The sequence below is a fragment of the Miniopterus natalensis genome, chromosome 18, assembly GCF_054644295.1.
Source record: "Miniopterus natalensis isolate mMinNat1 chromosome 18, mMinNat1.hap1, whole genome shotgun sequence".
NCBI classification, from domain to species: Eukaryota; Metazoa; Chordata; class Mammalia; order Chiroptera; family Miniopteridae; genus Miniopterus; species Miniopterus natalensis.
Window position 1 is genome coordinate 27,149,643 of NC_142098.1, and position 20,264 is coordinate 27,169,906.

Sequence of the window (20,264 nt, forward strand, 5' to 3'; positions counted from 1 at the left end):
TGCTGGCTCCATCTCCAGTAGGAGTGTGCAGGAGGCAGCTCATCAATGTCTCTGTCTCATCAATGATGTATCTCTCTTTCTCTCCCTTCCTCTCTCTAAAATCAATAAACATATCCTCAGGTGAAGACTAAAAAAATAATTATAAAAAACTTTAGTTATTAAACTATTAATACCCAAAGCAGGAGAAGCTGTGGTGAAAGTGTCTACACTAAATACCAGAGTTCCAAAGGACCCACTCATCAGGTTTCCACCAAGCTATCAGCCAGAAACTGTGCGGGGCATTAAAGGCAAAACTGTGAACAGGATAGACAAGGCACCTGCTCTCATTGAGCTTACACTATTGTGGAAGAGACGGACAAATACCAAAACCAAAAATTGCAGATAGTGATCAGTGTTAGTGGATATAAAGGAATTAAAAAGGGTACAACATGAATGACAAGGGGGCAGGGAGGCTTGGGGAAAGCGTAACTTATATTGGATGGCTGAGGGCAGGCCTCTCTGAGGTGGAGGCACCTGAGCTGAGACTTAAAGGAGCCAGCCTTGCAGACACCTGGCTCAAGAGCCTTCCAGGCAGAGGGAACCATACATAAAACAGTTCATTCTGGGAAACTCTCAAGTTGGCCCGTTTTCCTCCCTTTCACATAATTGCCTCTCATTCCTCCGGTGGAATTTCTATTTTGTCCAAGTGATCTTTTATTAAATTCCTGCACTTGTGCCTATTTTACCTACACCTCTCCGTTCATGAGGATCAGGCCTCTACCAGAAAGCCCTAAAGCCACCCATGATACCTGAGCTGCCGTTTTTACTTCTTCCACCAGGGGCCATCCTTGGAAATGTTTCTGAAGCCAACAGTCCCACCTTTGCCAGGGAAAATAAAACCATGTTTGGGGGTGGGAGGGTAAGTACCACAAATACCCCCATTTTGAAAATGAAGAAACTGAGGCTCAGAGAGGTTAAGAAATTTGCCTGACATCCTATAACTACATTATAGCAGAGCTGGGACTAACCCTCAACATAACATGAGTTACTTAGTCTGATGGTTGGCACTCCCTTGCCCAGAGAGAACTTTTTTCTTGGGGCCTTGGCTATTTTTAAAGGATGGTTTTGCCTCCTTGGTAGACTCGAGGGATGGTAGAAATCTGAGGCCACCTCATGCAGTAGTTGGGAGTCTGCTACCTGGCAAATAAACTAAGTAGCCAAACCAAGAAGAGTCAGTTCATAGGAAGAGAGCAGAGTCTTTTGACTCACTCATCCAATCCTCCCTCCCAGTTTGTAAAAATATCAAAATGATGCCCCCTCTCTGACCCCCACCCTTTAAGCAGGTTCTGTAACTCACTTCCCAAACTTAAGGGGGTGGAAGTGGACTGAACAGTGGAAAACTGTAATAAATTTTACGACAGGAAGAGGGCGACAAGAAGAAAGAGCTGGTCTGAATCTGTGGCTGGATGTAAACCCAGATTCCACCATGTTCTTGCTGAGTAGCCTTAGCAAAATGTTTAACCTCTCTGGGCCTCAGTTTTTTCTACTAGGACAGGAAAAATACCACTACTGATCAAGCCCACGTCTTCAGGGTTTTGTGCAGATTAGCCATGGCAGTGAATGTGAATCACATTCTGAAAGCCAAAGAACAATGCAAGTCAAAGGAGATTATTATTTCTCTGCATGCAAGCTAGAAGACAAGTATTTGCTAAATAAACAGATGAACCATCAAATGACAACAGACGCTGAGAAGAAATGCAAAGTCTTGAAAAGGATGGGTAGACTTTATCTCCCTCTAAATCTAAAACAGAAATTTCTTTTCAGACTAGCAAAACAGGATGTCTTTCAAATATCCCTCCCCCAGTTCACTCCAGCAGAAGTAATGGGGCAACTGGACTGTTTGGGGGCTTGTCACCTAAGTAGGGACCAAGAGCCGCCCTCGTTTATCACACTGCATTCCTTTCCCCCGCCGGCCCAAATCTGGGCAGTGAAAGTTGGGACAAGCGTGATTGGACTTGCCAAGGGTGGCAGCCTGGAAAAACAAAACTGGTTTTGTACATAACTTGATGCAAGGCGTTTAACCTGCTTTGGGCATCTCATCTTAATGGTGGTTGAGCCCCACCCTTTGAGAAGTGACAGAAGAAGTGTGGCCAACAGGCAGCCCCAACCTGAATTTCTAGGTGCTCATTAAGATTCATTAACTTTCCAGGCAACCTGATCCTCTGGGCTGATAAATCAGAAATTATAGGACAGACTAAGGGAATCTCCAGCTCTGGGAAGGCTCTGGGAAGCTTACTTCAAACCTGGCAGGGGCTGGCCGGTGACGAGGAACCATAGTGAACGCTAACGCCAGCATGTGGGAGACTGAGCAAGAATGGCAAATTGTTGAAACTAGAGGATCAGTACTTGGGAATTGGGTATAATCAAACATTTTCACAATAAAAGTTAAACGAAAATAAGCCAGCAAGGGACTAAGTATTCTTTAAGTCAGCGTGTCTTCCTCCTTTCTTAAACCTGTCATTTGGTCACTTGGTCTAAAAACCAAATCCCAATGACAAGAGCCACAAACCCAATGGCTACCTCTTAATGGGAAAATCTTTTCACCACAATAATGTTATCATTACCATAAAAAACTACAACCACAACTAATAGCTTCAACTACCTTTATTTGACTAATTTTTTAGTATTTTTAATGTGTGTAAAACATTGTGTCCAGCTCTGTTCTAAGCACTTTACAGATATTAATCCCAGAACTCTGTGAGGTTGGTACTATCAGTGTTCCAAAATTGAGGCAGCTAGTAAATAGCAGAGCTGGGATTAGAACCCAGGGAGTCTGAGAGGTCATGATCCTAACCACTCTTCCCCCTGCCTCTCTCTATAAGCCAGACCCCTTGCACTGTGCTCCTTATGTCCAATTTTCTGATTTAATTTTCCCACCTCCCCATGCTTTGGGCAGGCATCACTATCCCCATTTCCTTTCTGTAAATTATATGCTCATGAGTGAAGGGGCTGGGCTGTCTTCACCACTGTCCCCATATGCAAAACACAGATATGCTTTCCAGCAAGAATAAAAAGGAATATTTAAGAAAATAAGAAAGAAAAAGACATTCCAGGACAGTATGGAATTCTGAGTTTAACAGGAATCTGGGTGGAGGGAGGTAGGGGAAGGGCTGGAAGAAGTGTGGTGGGAGGAGGGATAGGAAGCAGTTTTCTTTTCATTAAACATATTTTCCTTACACATCTTTGTATTACATGGAGTGTCACAATTACAGTGAATTACTTTTTAAAACAACAGAAATAAAAATGACTTTTTAAAACTACCCTTGACACATTGTGATTTTGTGTGTCATTCATCCAGCAAGCACCCCACTTTCTAGTTTATTTGGCAGAAGTAGTAGCTTTCATCAGAGGGCCCTGGAAGAGACGACTGAAGTCCAAATACAAATTAGACTCGTGAAAAGCTCTGGGTCCTGGGGCAGGCTCCCGGCGCTCAGCCGCATTCTTTGCTTAGAATTGCCATCATGCCACAGAACAGTCCAGCTTTAAGGATTCCTCTCCCACCCCCGCCCGGCCCCACAACTGGAATGTGAGTGGGTAGGACGAAGACAGTTGGAAAAGCCTCTATATGTTTCCAGGAGATGTCGCGATTTAAGGACAGGGGCCTGCCATCAAAGCCAGCTGACTATCGTTGACTTATTTGGTAACTAGTGGGATAACCGGTCCCTCAGAAGCAACCATTTGGAAGCAGGGTCTTCCCCACACCACACACAAAGGCGCGCATTATGGATTGTTTCCCTCCTGGAACGCATTGGCCACAGCCAGCACCAAAGAGCAGGGCATTGAGCTTTCATTCAAGGACCGTTTGAACTTGAGCGCTCAGCCTCAGGAAGGGAAAGTCACACACACAACTCGAGGGCTAGATCAGAGAGCCTGCTGAGGCTCCTGGGGGTCACACTGTCATTGTGTACCCCAAAACCCAGGGCTTCGGTTTCTAACTTAAACAGTGAAGATAAAAGACAAGAAGTTTAACTGAACGGACAAAAGGAATCCTGGGAAGACAGACATGGATCACTTAGCTAGGCAAGAGTTTATTTTTGCTGGTTGGAAACAGTGTTTCAAACTCCAACACACAAAGCCATAATTCTCCATAGCTACCACTGCCTGTAAAATTTCTTTCTAGGTTCCATTTTATTTTGATGACACTGGGTGATTTGGAACGTCTTCCTTGGATGGGTGTCCATGAAATTACTAAACATTATGTGTTTACTGAGCACCCATGCTCAGCAGAAAATGCAATTTTATGTTTAAAAAATGGAGGCTCTCCAGTTTGTCCACTCTCGGGGATGTTGAGGGAATTCAAGTTGCACCAGGAAGACTATCTTTTTAGCCCCAATAAGCCTCAAATTGTGTGTGTCCATTGGCTCCTGAGAACTATGAACACAATACAACCTAACAGCCTTACTACAGCGGCCCTGGACAGGAGGAATTCAGCAGCCCTAGCTCATAAATGAAGAAACTGAGGCTCAGAGAAGTCACTGAAGAGACCTGGCCAGGCCACATGGCCACCATCAGGATGTAACCACCAGGCAGCTTCTTAGTATGGATAAGCTGTTTTGCAAGATAATTACTACTTGAATGGATAGTAGAAGTTAGCTCACACAAAAGAATAGGACAGGTGGAGAGTCTCTGGAATAATAATAGCAGTTTGCAGTGTCCGTCTTGCCCTTACACACACTCCCTCCCTCTCTCCTTGAAGGAAGGCTGCTGTGCCTTGGAAATCCAGTTCCAAGCTTCAGAAAACAACTACGACAGTCAGAAGCCAAGTGAAGGAGAAAGTTTTAAACGCCAGATTCAAGAATGCTCTCCTTTAAGTCACCATGTTACATCAGCTAAAATAAGTCCACGTTCCTCTCATGAGTTAGCCTTAAACCCCAAACATTTTTCTGGGATAGATAAGCTGCTTGGAATATCATGTTGCACAAGCACAACTCAATGCGTGTGTCCACAAAGCCCGGGCGAAGGGCTCCAGGGGCGTCAGCACCTGGGGCGCCCACACCCGCCCAGCTCTTCCTTGTTGACAGGTGGCTCCCAGGGGACCCCAGAGATGGGAAGTTCACTCGCATGAAGCTTACTGAGTTCTTTCTCCCAGCCTCCCAACATGTCTTTGTCCGGAACAAATCCTAAGTGGTCTCTGTCTTCACTTAACTTGCACCAAATAACAGATGTCAATGACAAACGCTGCCGGGGTAGGAAGCAGGGGGCAAAGTCCTCTTCGTTTCCGTTTCCAGACTGAGGTGGAGGGCAGGGCAGGGTGTCAGTGCAGAGAGACAACAGTGAGGTTACAGGTCAAGGAAAAATTAGCCCAGGGCCCTGCGAAGGGGAGCCCACAAGGACAAAGGGGTGATCCATCACCCTTGGTGTCCCCCCTCGGTTTTAAGGGGACTCACGCTGTCTCGGTCACTCTGCCAGTGTGTTTTTGCTCCCCAGTCACGGTTCTGCTTGGGCTAATGCTGGGTCAGTTCTTGAACAGCAAACACCATGGACATTGATCAGAATCAGCCCAGTAAAGTGTCATAAATGGCACTTGCAGAGTTCGTTAAAAGCCAGTGCAAACACTTTTATAGTTTTACATTTGTGTAAGTGGGGTCAGACCAATTTGTGTTCAAATCCCAGCTCTGCTTTTTACGTGCCACTGTAGGCAAGTTATTTTGACCTCCTTTGAGCAGTTTCCCCATTCTCATCTCCTTTGAGGGGATGCTTCAAGAATTGTTTCTTCAACAAAATATTGACTGAGCCCTTACTCGTTGCCCGGCATCATTCTAAGGCCTGGGAAATACAGCAGTGAACAAAGCAATGCCCCTGCCCTCATGGGGCTTACATTCCAGTGGGGAAGAGAGAATTAACAAATTAATTAATAAGTATCAGGAATGAGAAGTGTTATTAGAGAAAAATAAGCATGCAGGGAGGTTCCAAAGTTTTATGCAGAAGCTGGGGTGGAGGAGACCACTTAATTTAGGATGCTTAGGCCCTGCTGGTGTAGCTCAATTGGTTAGAGGGTCGTCCTGTGCACCAAAGCGTTGCAGGTTGAATTCCTGGTCAGGGCACATACCTGGGTTGTGGGTTAAATCCCTGGTTGGGATGCATACGGGAGGCAACCGATTAATGTTTCTCGCATCAATGTTTCCCTCTCTCTTTCTCTCTAGAATCATTAAAAAACATGTCCCCTTGTAAGGATTTAAAATAAATAAATAAAATAATAATAATAATAATAATAATAATAATAATAATAATAATAATAATAGTGTCCCAGCTTCTGGCTGCATGCTAAATGAGGGAGGGAGTGAGCCATGCGGCAGAGTGTGGGGGAAGCTCAAGGGCCTACTCAAGCACTGCTCACCCACTGCTCAGCTACTGTGGGCTAAGCCCTGTTCAAGTACTGAAGACCCAGGTGTGAACACAGCAGGTACTGAACTCTGACCTCCTGGGGCTGACATTCCAGTGAAATGAAAGTAATGTTAGCACAGGGCTCCCGCACAGGCCTGTGAATGGTGAAGGCTCCTGCTCTTCCTATGTAGGCGGGCCTGGCCTTCCCCATTCCCTTTGCCCTTCTTCTGATCAAGGCCAGAAAAGAACTGTTTTAAGTCATTTTCATTCCAGGCCTCTCCTGGGTAGTTCAGAAATGGGCCAACGCCTGTTGATAAAAACCTCACCTAGTTTGATCTCAATATTCCTGCCTGGATGGGGCTCCAGTGGCTCAGCTGGGGCTGCTTCTCTGCTCAAGTCTGAGATCAAGGGCATGGCTTTAGTTCTCCAAGGTGAACACTAACTGCCAAGGACGCTCATCTCAATTTCTTCAAAATGGGAAGAGGGGGCAGCAGTGAAACTCCACTGGAACAGGGAGTTGGCATCTGGCCTGCTGCAGAGGTGGAGGGGGACTGCTTCCCTGTCACAGCAAGGAAAACTTGTTTGGTTTCGTCAAAAAGAACAAAGGGAATGGGGAGGCCCTCTGGCTTCCACACTAAATTGGAGTTTTATTGTCCCAGCTTCTGGCTGCATGTTAAATACACAAACACCCAACCAGCCTGCCTGAAAACAGAGGCAATAATTGATCATTCCCATGGCCTGCAACCCAGGAAACATTCCTGTGGCCAGATTGGGCAACTCCAGGAACTGTCTGCTTATTGATTAGAAAGAAATGGCTCCCTCTTACACCACAATATCTATCCACTTTTTCTTTCTGTGGCATCCCCCAAGGCCAGAGAGGGCCCCACGTTCCGGAATTCCAAAGCAACTGAAATACTCCTCCTGTCAACTCTTGCTGACCCCTCAAAGGAGGGATGGCTGATGGGCCTGCGTGAGGGACCAGGTCCTAGGCCCTGACTGGAAAGCTGTTAGTTGCCCACTTGTGAAATAAAGCACCTTGACCAATATACCTTTAACACCATTTGCAATCCAGGGTCTAATGTGCCCTGTACAGACTCTCCTGGGATGCTTTTTAAAAATACCCAGGCCTGGGCTAACTGAATTTGACCTTTAGGGCTAGTAGAGCACAAGCATGGTTACATTTTAAACCTCCCCCAGGTGCTTGAAGTACCCAATGGTGGTGGAGAATGGCTTTCTAAAGGCTGCCCTTAGGAGAGGCTAGAGGTATATAAGTACTTTACATTATCACAACACTAGTGAGGGAAGTTACCACTCTTCCAGGTTATCAATAAAGGCTCAGAGTGTGACTCTCCCAAGGTCATAACAAGTATTGAGTGGCATGAGGTGGGATTTAAACCCAGGTCTGTCGGAATCCCAAGACCTAGTCTTTTTTTTTTTTTTTTTTTTGAGAGTATGTTTATTAAAGCTGGGGACAGTGAAATAAGGAAGTGGTTAGGACAGAAGGAGCAATAGGAGAGCATAGGTGGGTCTTCTTTATTTCTCTAGAAATGTTATTGGAAAGAAATAATCCTAGGCGGTGCTGCGGGGTGGCTTTGGCTCACTGAGAAGTCAGAGAAAAGGGGACCATGAGACAGGTTCAGAGGGTTAGCCCAGGATGAGCTGCCACTGCCCATTGCTCCCCTGGTTGCAAGTCTGGTGGGAACCCTCAGAGTTTAGGAGATGCACGCCTGAAAGGGAAGAAAGGCATTGGCATGCTCCCTGGAGGGAGAGTACACCACAAGACCTACAGTCTTAACCCCTGAATAGTCTGATATCCATAGCCTGATCTGGGGTTTTTAATGATTGATTAATTGATTTTTTTTTTTTAGAGAGAGGGAGAAGGGAGACTGGGGGAGAGAGAGAGACAGAGACAGAGACAGAGACAGAGACAGAGACAAAGACAGAGACAGACATGGATGTGAGAGAGAAACATTGATCGGTTGCCTCTCGCACGGGCCCTGACCTGGGATGGAACCCACAACCTGGATATGTGCCCTCAAAGGGAATCAAACCTGCCACATTTTGATGTTGGGACAACACTCCAACCAACTGAGCCACAGGCCAGGGCTGATCTTCTAGGTTTTGAGGTCTCCTCCTTCCCCACCTCTGTCTCTGACAGCAGGACGTGACACCCAGGGAGCTCCCTCCCACCGACTCTGGGCTGTTGGATGATGACGTGATGGTAAAAACACACACCTCACATTCATCAGTCACTTTTTACTCAGGGTGCTAGTTCCCCTCAAATCTTAAGTTTTGTTTTTGTTTTTAATTTCAACAGCAGTGCCTTGTGTTAGAGGGAAAAAGTGACAAAACATAGTAACATTATTCATAATAGCCAAAAAGTGAAAACAACCCAAGTGTTTATCAACCGATGACTGGATAAAATGCGGCACGTCCATACAATAGAATATTATGTATTCAGCAGCAAAAGGAAAGGAAGTACTGACACGCGCTACACCGTGGATGAACCTTGTAAACATTATACTAAAAGAAGCCAGTCACAAAAGATCATATATTGTGTGGTTCAATTTATATGAAATGTCCAGAATAGGCAAATCTAGGCCAAAAATAAATTAGTGGTTGTCTAGGTCTGGGGTTGGGAAAGGGGGGAGCCAAGGGGTGATAGCTAAAGGGTGAGGGATTTCTTTTTGGCATAATGAAAATGTTCTCAAATTGTCTGTGGCTGCACAACTCTGCGGATACACCGAAGAGCCCTTTAATCCTCCTGTTTAAGTGGATTTAATGTATGATGTGTAAATTATGTCAATAAAGCTGTCATGAAAAAAAGACAAATCAGAAGCACTCATGCCTCCTGGCCGGTGTGGCTCAGTTGGTTGAGCGTTGTCCATGCAGCCAGAGGTCACTGGTTCTATTCCCTGTCAGGGAGCATGCCCTGGTTTCGGGCTTGATCCCCAGTAAGAGATATGCAGGAGGCAGCCGATTGATGTTCCCCTCTCACATCCATGTTTCCCTCTCTCTCCCTTCCTCTCTCTCTAAAAATATTTCAAAAGCCCAGCCAGGCGTGGCTCAGTGGTTGAGCATCAACCTAGGGTCCAGGAGGTCATGGTTCGATTCCCAGTCAGAGCCCATGCCCGGGTTGCAGGTTCCATGCCCAGTCGGGGGCGTGCGGGAGGCAGCCGATCAATGTTTCTCTCCCATCATTGATGTTTCTATCTCTCTCTCTGAAATCAGTAAAGATATATTTTAAAAAATAATAGTTAAAAAAAAAAAGCACTCATGGTCCCATCCTAGCAGAGAAACCACTGTTAGTGTTTGTTATGTGTCCTTCAGATTCTGGTCCATGACCCTTTCCTAACTCATTACTCCCTCTATCCTATATCCCTTGTTCTCCTGTTTTCTAAAATTAGGGCATGGGTACTACTATATTTTTAAGAACCTTCTTCCTCAACTTTCTTCTTTATCCCCCACTCCCCATTAAACAACAACAACAAAATCAACCTAGATCGTTAGTAGGATGGATTAAATATGGTATAGCTACTCAGCAATAAAAACAATAACTGCAGTAGTATAGATGAACCTTAAAAGCATTACTCTAATAAGTAAAAGAAAAAAAGACTACAATACAAGAGACTACCAGCCCAAGAGATCAGATTTAGTTAGTCTGGGGCAAAGCCCATGCCTGGGTACTTTTCAAAAGTGCACAAAAGAGCACATATTCCTGCCCGGCCGGGCATGGCTCAATGGTTGAACGTCGACCTAGGATCCAGGAGATGGGGGTTTGATTCCTGGTCATGGCACATGCCCGGGTTGCGGGCTCGATCAATGACTCTCTCATCGTTGATGTTTCTATATCTCTCTCTTCTTCTCTCTGAAATCAATAGATATATTTTTTTTAAAAAAGGGCACATATTCCATTTATATTAAAATCAAGACAGAAAACAGATCAGTGGTTGCCTGGAGCTGGGGGTGGGGGTGGGGCTTGGTTGCCAATAGGCACGAGGGAACCTGCGGGGTGATAAAAGTATTCTAAAACTGGATTGTGGTGATGGCCAGACAGCTATGCAGATTCATAAAAATTATCTCACTGAACACTCACAGTGAGTAAATTGTATGGTATGTAAGTTACATCTCAGTGAACCTGTAACAAAAATAGTTACTGGGATCTCTTTTGAGGAGGACCCCATGAGTCAAAGTCCGGTGGTTCAAAAAAGACATGATCCATGCACCCGATAATGCCAGGGTCAGAGGTATGAAAAAGTGGAGAAGAAAAAGAAAAGCCACAAATCATTCTTAATTAACAATAATTAGAAGAGTAAATAAATATTCAATATAATGACAGTCATTATATGCAGACATTGTGCTGAGTGAGCTCTTCACAAACACTGATCCCTAAACTGCTGTGAAGCGGGTGGGGTTCTTTAATCTCCTTGACGCTGATGAGCCTGAGGCCCAGAAAGGCTTAAGTCATCTGCTCAAGGTCACAGAGCCAGTCAGTCTCTAAAATAGGGTTCACACCCAGAACCAGTCAATGCTGGTTTAGTCACTAGGCTAAAACTGCTCTACCTTGAGGAGGGAGAGAAGCTCCTCCGGTAGGTATGAGCAACATGAGATAGAGGAAAATCCATGCTGGGCACAAAGGTAGTTTGCTTAACACCACAGACTTGATTCTCTGTAAAGAACACAGCCCAGATAGAAATATGTGCCAATCTGGGGGCAGCATTTCCCAAGCACTAGCTTACACAGAAATATGCTGACACTGGCTGTGGAAATAGGAAAAGCTGTCACGGAGTTCAGAAGTTTGGGTCATTCCCTACCTTGGGAACAAAGCCTGGAAATCTCTTCTGTGACACAAAGAATGAATGTGAGGCTTGCACCTTTTCCAAATGTGGGTCGTGCTAGAAAAGCTTGGGCCCTCTGCCTTTGACATTTGGAACAAAACTCCTAAAACAGCCCAAAAGAACAGCTGGAAGCCCAAGCTTCAGAAGTTAGGCATTTCCCAGAGTCTCCAGGTCACATGCATTTTCAGATGACTCCAAAACAAGTGCTCACTTGTCCAATAGAGCTTACAAGAGGAGGTTTTCTCTTTTTTTAGTGGATGCTAGCATCATTTTTCATTGTCAAGAACAAATAAGCATTGATGTGAAAGGCAGCTGCTTCCAAGGGTGTTTGCTAAATTAACTCAGCAGGCTCTAAAGGTAATAGAGTGCGTCTTTGCTCAGGCTCCTGAGAAATAAAACCCATAACCAATCTCACATCCCGCTGAGCCCCAGGAAAAGGCAGAAATACCTCAGACTGGGGTTTCTAACTCCAAAAATCCCAAGTAAAAATTAAAAATAAGAAAATGACATGAAGACCAACTCACTGTTCCAGACATACACTTTGTCAGACGCTAGGGTGCAGCCCCCGGCCAGTTAGCTAACTCCTGAGGGATGCCATGGCACGGTTGCTGTCACAAGGACCTTGCGGTACCTGTTCCAGCTCAGTTCCCAAAATTTTAATTTTACTGGTTGCAGCTCTTACAAGACTCTGTGGTCCTGTGGGTGAAAAAAGGAGCCACATACTCAGCCTGACAAGCTCAGGGGAGGCCTGAATGGTGGCCTTACATAAACTCAGACACTTAAAGTAACCACATAGCATGGTCTGAAATTAAAACTTCTCAATTAAAAGCAAGTCATGGCGGGTAATCATGTCCTAGGCTGGTATCTTCCTTAACTAAGGTCAATCTTTACCTTAACTGAGCCTGTCTATTGTTTTTTAACGTCTTCAATAACAAATCTTTGGAATGTCAGAGTAATTTCCTTTTTCCAGACCCCTCAGAGCCGCAGACCTGTAACTGTTAACTATCCTATACCCACCAATGTAAAAGAAGTATGTGTCTCTTCATTTTACTTTTTATCCAATCCCAGAGATTTCCCCCCCTTTGCTTTCTCCCACCTCCCTAATCTATCGCCAATGGATTTCATGTAACCCTCCTTATGTCTCCTCCTTTGATTGTAAAGCATAAAATATGGTGCAAAACTGCCATTCTCTGGAGCATTTTCTAAATCTGTTGAGATTTTGCTTCCTGGCAATTGTCATCAGCTTGGCTCAAATAAACTCATAAAAATCTTACAGGTTTGGAAGTTTCTTACACTGACAGTTCCTCTACTTGGCCTCTTCCCATTTCCCGATGTGATCAAAAATTGGAGGCTCGCACACAGGCAAAAGGACGTATGTACAAGGTTATTCGCTATGGCATTGTTTGCAGTAGCCAAACATGGGAGACAAACCAAGCGTGCATCAATAGAGGATTACTGCCCTGGCCAGGGTGGCTCAGTTGGTTGGGCATCGTCCAGTGCACCAAAAGGTTGCCAGTTAGATTTCTGGTCAGGGCACATGCCCAGGTTGCAGGCTAGATCCCTGGTAGGGGGAGTGCAGGAGGCAGCCGATCAATGTTTCCCTCTCCCATGGATGTTTCTCTCTCTCTCCCTCACCCTTCCTCCCTCTCTAAATATGAATTTTTTTAAATCTTTTTTTTTTAAAAAGAATGAGGTAGCTGTTTAAAAGAATCAAATAACCCCAATAAGTTTAATTAAAAAAAAAAATTTTAAATAAATCTGTATGTAATATGGGAGGAACTTGCCTTTAAAGAAAGCAGAAAGCAAAAAGCAAAATGGGATAGAGAATGTACTTAGAATATCTTCCGGATAAAGAAACTGGTAACACTGTTTGTGACAGGAGGTGACCTGCTGATGGGAGAAGTAAAAGGAGGGTTCACGTTTGCTTTCCTATCTTTACACTCCCTAAGCTTTCTTTAACAAGAGGGCTGAACTGAAGGAGGGCCAGTGTTGAGTTGACTGACTTCAACAGGCAAGCCCTGCGTCCGGGCGTCCAAAACCCCGAATGCAGACTTCAGTTGCATTATCAGAAATAAGACACTCAGAGATGGGAGGCTCCATGGTCTTGTTTTGTCCGACTCTGTGGTTTGATAAGTACATTCTCAGGGTTACGATCTAACGATTGAAGTGATGAATGCTGTTTTTCTTTCCAAGGGTCACACTTTAAGAGGATCACTGACCCATGGAGCTAGTCCAGAGGCAAAAGGGCAAGGCTGATGAAGCTGCCCTCTGCAGAGTGAGGGACAGGCTGGAGAGGAGACAGGCCGTAGTTTACCCCGCTGACTCCTTCTAGAAGGGTCGGTGTCAATGGCATCAGAGGGCAAGATATGGGCCAGGGAAGAGCAGAAACATCAAGACCACCCAAGAAAAGAAGGAAACGTCTTCTGCTCAGAGCTGACCCCAAACAGAACTGGGTTGGCTGCCAGCCTCCTGAGTGGCCCGCGCTCAGGCTCGGACAGCTTCACTCGGGGCTGCGTCCGTACAGCACTGAGGTTCAGGGTGGGAGCCTGGAGTCCTGGTAGATCTGGATCTTCATCTCACTAGCTGTGTGACTTCGGGAAAATTAACCCTTGCTCTCAGTTTCCCCTTTCTACAACAGCGGAAGATAAGACTTTTATCAAGTGCTCCACCTTGATATGTGGTTAACCTGCTTTGCTGCCATTGTCGTCATATGTTATAGATTTGTGGAACTGGAAACTTCTGCAGCTGCCTCTGAGGCCACCCTGCAGGAGAGGTGGAGCCCCCAAGGGCCCCCTCTGTAAAATAAATCTTATCAGTGCCTCCCTCTGGCCTCATCCACACACATCCACAATCTCCACTCCCGCTTTTGGGTGTGGTGCCCTAGCCTATGGGCAAGCTCTTAACTTGGGAAGTCAGTTATCTCCCACTTCTCCTGGTCAAAGTTTTGGTACCTTCTCAGACCATCTGGAAGCCTCTTCTGTGGCCATGAAAGGAAGTTTCCCAGGCTACTGCTCTGCTTTACCCGGCTTCCTCCCTGAGGACTTAGCAGTGGGGCCTCTGAATTGACCCAAGGTTCTGGGTCTGTGAATGGGAGGGTTGTGAGCCCCTGGAATTATGAGTAAAGATGTGGACACATGTGGGAGGCTCCATGGCCTTTGGTACTTTCTCAAAGGGGTCTGAGATCCCAAAGGAGGAGCTCCGGACCAGGGGCACACTTAGGGCTTAAGCTGGTGTTGTGGGTATGGGAGGGAGGGTGAAAGAATGAAGGGGCTCAACTGAGGCCACAATGACTGGTTGCTTCTCATGCCTCCCCAGCCCCAACCCCTGAGCACCAGCAGAGGGGTAATTCCAAGCCTCCTGCCAGCATGTTTTGAGTGTTGTGAATAAAAACAAAGCACAGGTGAGGGATGGGGACAGAGGGGTCAAAATGGGGGGGGGGGGGGTGAGGGTGGGAGAAGAATATGGAGACAGGCCAAGAATCCGACACTCCCCCCCCCCCCCCCCCCGACCCAATTCATCTCTTAATGCCTGGAATATTGCAGTAGTCTCCTAACAGTCTTCCCAATTTGGGCCCAGATCCCAACAGGCTCTTCTCTATGAAGTAGACCTGGAAAACCCGTTACAACCTCAGTCAGATTATGATGTGCCTCTGCTCAACTCACAGCCCTCCAGAGATCCCCATTTCTCTCAAAATAAAAACACGACTCCCTGTGGTCAGGCCCCAGCTGCTTCTCCAGCTTGACTACCCTCACCTCATTCACTCTGCTCTAGCCAATACATTGGATATGCTCCTGCCCAAATCATCTGTATTTGCTGTTCCCTCTGCCCAGATGACCTCACTCTTTCCCAGATGACCCCTCCCTCCTTTCCTTCAAAGGGCACCTTCCATGCAGGCCCTGAACATTGTATTTCAAATAGCAACCCCCTGCCTCTAGCACTCCATTCTTATCCCTGTTCCCTGTTTTATTTTTTCTCTATAGCACTTAGCACACTATATAGTTACTATGCTTATTTAGTTATTATTACCTATCATCCTTCCAGCAAAATGTAAGTTCCATGAGGGCAGAAGTTTTGCTAAATGTTGTAGTCATGACTATCTACAGCACCTACACCAGTGCTGAGCACTTAAGTTCTCAATAAATATTTGTTGAATGAATAAATGGTGCCTTTGTCTCTACCAAACACCTGGCCATATCCTAAGGAGGCCCAAGATGGCCCCAAAGCCAATCCAAGAGCAGGGCCTTCAGGTGAACCCTGAAGATGAGATGCAGACACACTTTCCAGAGGCTACTGTGGGGCTTGAGAATGGCTGAGAATTGGGGGCTTTGGAATTGCCTTACCCTCCACTTTGCCCTGCCCCTCTGATCTGTCCACATGGATCCTCTCTCCCTGGTTCTCTCGGCCTGTTTTCTTCCTGCACAGTCACCAGATGGGAGTGTCAGGTTCCAGGTGGGATGGCTCTGGGGCATCTCAGTAAAGCCCATACTGCAGGTGGAAGGATAACGTTCTGATTCGCAGGCAGTGTGTTGACACCTGACAAGGCCCGTACAGACAGGTCTTTGGGGAATTTCAACAGCACAGGAACAGGCTCTAAGAGCTGTAAATAAAGTTGGCTCAACACCTTGGTTAGTAATGGGGCTCACTAGTCCTGGGAAAACCTGATGGGCCACTGGCCATCCCCAAAGGCCTTAATTTGCTTAAAGAAGAGCACAACCTTTGAGTGTTAATTTCCAGAGAACTTCCTGCCTCCTGACATAAAGGGGGCATGCCAGGGGAGCCAGAAAAAGGGGAAAGAACCTCCCAACCTTAATCAGTTCCACAACCTTAATCAATTCCATGGGAGAACCGTGCATTAACTAAACCCTGTAAGACAGGGAAAACTTCTCCTTCTTAATGTGCCATTTCTGCTGACTGCAGGAGATCAGCTACAGCTTTCTCTTTTAAACACCCTTTTAAGCCATTAGCTTAGGCTCATCTGGAAAGACTGCCTGCCTGCCTTTGAATTACACAATACATCAAACTTATTTCAAGTGTCCATTTTCTTCGGTAGGTAGGTGGCGGTGGTTTCCCAGAATCCCTTCTGTTTATGGGAAGCCTGTGAACCAAGGTTCTTCAGAGGGCAGGGCCACATGGAATCACCGCACAGTCTGAGCTTCACTAAAAGCTCAGCAGGAGCTCTACTACACTGAGCAGGAACTAGTTCACTAATGATCTTCCCCTCCCCCCCCCATTGCATTTTTTAGAATTGAGATAGAATCCACATAACATAAAATTCACCAATTCAAAGTGCACAATTTTAGTGTTTTTAGTTATTTCCTATGTTGTGCAACCATCATCTCTCTCTAATTCCAGAACATTTCCATCACTCCCTCGTAAAACCATGTACCCATCAGCAGTCAGTCACAATTCCTCTCCTCTTCCTCCAGCCCCTGGCCACCACTCATCTGTTTTCTGTCCCTGTGGATTTGCCTGTTCTGGAGATGTTATATAAATGGAATCACACAACATGTAGCCTTTTATATCTGGCTTCTTTCAAGTTCAGTCATGTTGTAGCAAGTATCACTAGCATGATATAAAAGGAATGAAATACTTTTTCATCCCTTTTTATAGCTGAATAATATTAAATTGTATAATATACACTTATCAGTTGATAAACATTCGGGTTATTTTCACTTTTGAAAGTTGGTTGAGAAAGCTTGGAGATGACTCAGGAAGCACAAGGTCAACATACCTGACCACCACCTTAAATGAACCCAGGGTAATTCTGGTTTTCTCTAAACCTGCTTAATGCAACATCACATTTTTAACAGGGCTATAAACATAGGAGGCGGGACCGCATGGTGGTAACAAGTGGCAACTCCCAAGTAAGACACAACTAGCTTGAGGTTTCAGCTCCGCCACTCAGAACTCCAGCTGAAGTTAAACCATTTGCCCTCCCCTGGGCCTTAGTTTCCTCATCTATAAAATGGGTCTAATGGCAACCTCCAAAGCAGAGAACTGTAGTGAGGATTAAATGAGGAAGTGCATGACAGAAAGGGACCAGCACACTAGCTGACACACAAGCCTGTAGGACTCGGAGTTTAAGCACAGTGAGTGCCCTGGACAGTGGCTCTCACTGCGAGTCCAACCTTATGCTACGCACTTAACCTATTGTTCATGTTCAGGGAATGGTGATCGTTATTATGAAAATAGCAAAAGTATACAAACTGTGCTTGTTACCTGCTACTACGTTAAAAAATCTTAAATAGCTATATTTGAGAACTTTTTATGACTTTCACAGCTAAATTTTCCCTCTTTTGGGGGGAGGGGGTGTCTGTGGAAGACGGATGAGAAGTAGAAAGGGCAGCGTTTAGCTAAAGCTAAAGCTAAACACCCAAGTACCCTGAGTGAGTGCTCTGGAAAACGCTTCTTCCTGAGCGTACACCGTCTTGACCTTGAGGTCTAATTCCAGGGTCTATGAAATCATAACCTTTTGTTCCTTTTGAAAGCAACATGCTGACACCATCAGCTCTTTACCTTAGAAGCCTCAGATCTAGAGATTCCAGCTATGCTTTATTACAGGGGAGGGAAATATAATGACTTTTTAAATTACAAACTTGAGTTCCATGTGTGGCTGATGTGTACAAGGATATATGTAAGTTTACATGAAATTCATGTTCTTATAGACACAAAAACAGAAACTTCCACCCCCTCCTGGCATCCAACAGATGCTTCAAGTTCTATCCCCAAAGCAGCAGGACAAAAGGTGGCCAGCTGACTCCGGCTGGGAAGGAAGAAGGCAGTCTTTTCTTTCCACGTTCCTGACTATGCACACAGGGGCGGCTGGGGCGGGGGAGCCAACATTTTAAATGGCCTGCATGTATAATTCTATAATAAATGAAAGAAAGTCATTCTTGGGATAGTTGGGGATATTTAAATATGGAGTAGATGTTAGAAGACGTTGCAAATTTTCTTAGTTGTGATAACGGTTATCGTGATTCAAAAGGAAAATGTCCTTACTCTTGGGAGACGCCGGCTAAATTTAGTGGTGAAATGTCTGTAGCCTACCTTCCAATGGCTCTTAGAGCACATACACACAGAGAGAAGGCAAATATGACAGCGAGGACTGTAAAATGAGGGTATGCGGGTGTTCACTGTACTTGATCTCAACTTTCACGTATTTTTAAAGTTTCTCATCACTAAAAGTTTTGGGGGTGGGAAGATTCTATAATAAGATCTAACCTAATAAGAGCTAAACAAATTAATTAACCATATATTTATTAAGGATGCAAAAATGACAAAACTGCAGCATCCTACTTCAGGCTTACGGTGAGAAGTCAGAAGTTAGCAAGAAGAGAAGAGACCAAATACGAGATGGACTGACTCCATAAAAGAAGCCACAGGCATGAGTCTACAGAAGCTGAGCAGGGCTGCTGAGCAGAGAACATTGTGAACGTCACTCATAGGGTCGCCAGGGGTTGGAACCGATGCAAGGGCAGTTAGCACACAGAACCAGGACTGATATCCGCTAGTCTGTGCTGACACAGCTGTACCAAGCGTTGAAATATTCAAAGTCCCCCGGTGAGGTGGTGAGCAGCCCCTGCCCTGAGTCCCCATTCCCATCCTCCAGCTGCTGCTGAGGACCCCAGGATCTGTTTGGGCACTAAATGCCAGGTGAGCACTTTGATTGTACAGGGTCTATGCTGTACTAGTCTTTTTTTTTTTTTTTTTGACATACCTTTATTGATTTCAGAGAGAGGAAACCGGGGGGGGGGGGGGGGGGGAATAGAAACGTCAATGATGAGAGAGTCACTGATCGGCTGCCTAGCCCGCAACCCAGGCATGTGCCCTGACCAGGAATCGAACCCCCATCTCCTGGATCCTAGGTCGACGCTCAATCGCTGAGCCACGCCCAGCCGGGCTGCTGTACTAGTCTTAATTAAACATTTTAAACATCAGTCCTGCCCTGGTTGGTGTGGCTCAGTTGACTGAACATTGTCCCACGCACCAAAAGGTTGCCAGTTCAATTCCCGGTCAGGGCACATGCCCAGGTTGCAGGCTCAATCCCCAGTAGGGGGCGTGCAGGAGGCAGCCGATTGATGTTCTGCTCTCACAGTGATGTTTCTCTCTCTCCCTCCCTCTCCCTTCCTCTCTCTCTAAGATCAATAAAAAAAAAATATTTTTTTAATGTTTTAAACATTGCTCCTGACTCTTAACTATTGGTCATTCAGCACAGACCATTCTTTCTCATTAGTAAGGTTCCAGAATCTCTCCTCTTAGCCAACTCGGACAGCATAACTTGCTTCCCATGAATGAGAAGGAGAAGAGTCCGGCAGCATAGAGGTTAAGCGCTCAGGCTGACCTGAGTTAAAAATCCCAGTTCTGCCATCTCCTAGCTGCATAATCCTGGGCCATCACTTAACTTCACTGCAAAATAGAACAGTCGGTTCTACAATGCTTGCTTCAAAAATGCACAGTTGTTCCAACATGAATGATTAATTAGGGAACAGTCTGAGCATAACTCAACTGTCAGGTTTGCTCATGTGCTATGATTTTGTCTGTGAGAAACAGTAGGTGAATGCAGAAAAGCATACTCAGCTGAAGCACAGGAATGCACGCGCGAGCACACACCTTCCAGCTACCTCAGTTGAGGGTGTGTCGTGCACCACACCCATTCATACTTGGTGTTACAACTTTCTTTCTGATTCCAGATTATCTTCCATCCACAACTCACAAGATGCCACCCTACCAAGTCCTACTCCCATAAGCAAACTTCTTCCTCCACCTCCACTCTCACACTCAAATTTCTTTTTTTTTTTTTAAATGTTTCACAAAGTTTGAGTGCTGTTCCCCTAGCCATTTCCCCATAAACCCTGTGGTTTTTCTTGCATGATTTTTAGGAAGGTGTAAGTCACGTTACAGCAGAACTGACTAGTTCCTACCTCAGAGTGTGGTGAGGAATATACAAGTAATGTACAGGGACAGGTTAGTCCAGTGCTGGGCACATTATAAGTTCTCCATAAATGTTGGCTGTCACTGGTTTCTCACTCTGAATGCAGACAGAGTCAGGTCATAAAAGACACT

The 20,264-nt window shown here is 45.5% G+C and overlaps 1 protein-coding gene across 1 annotated transcript in view; it reads right to left on the minus strand.

Moving 5' to 3' along the window:
- CDH1 (cadherin 1) overlaps positions 1-20,264 on the minus strand; it is a 71,801-nt gene that overhangs the window by 26,477 nt on the left and 25,060 nt on the right. The window lies entirely within an intron of this gene.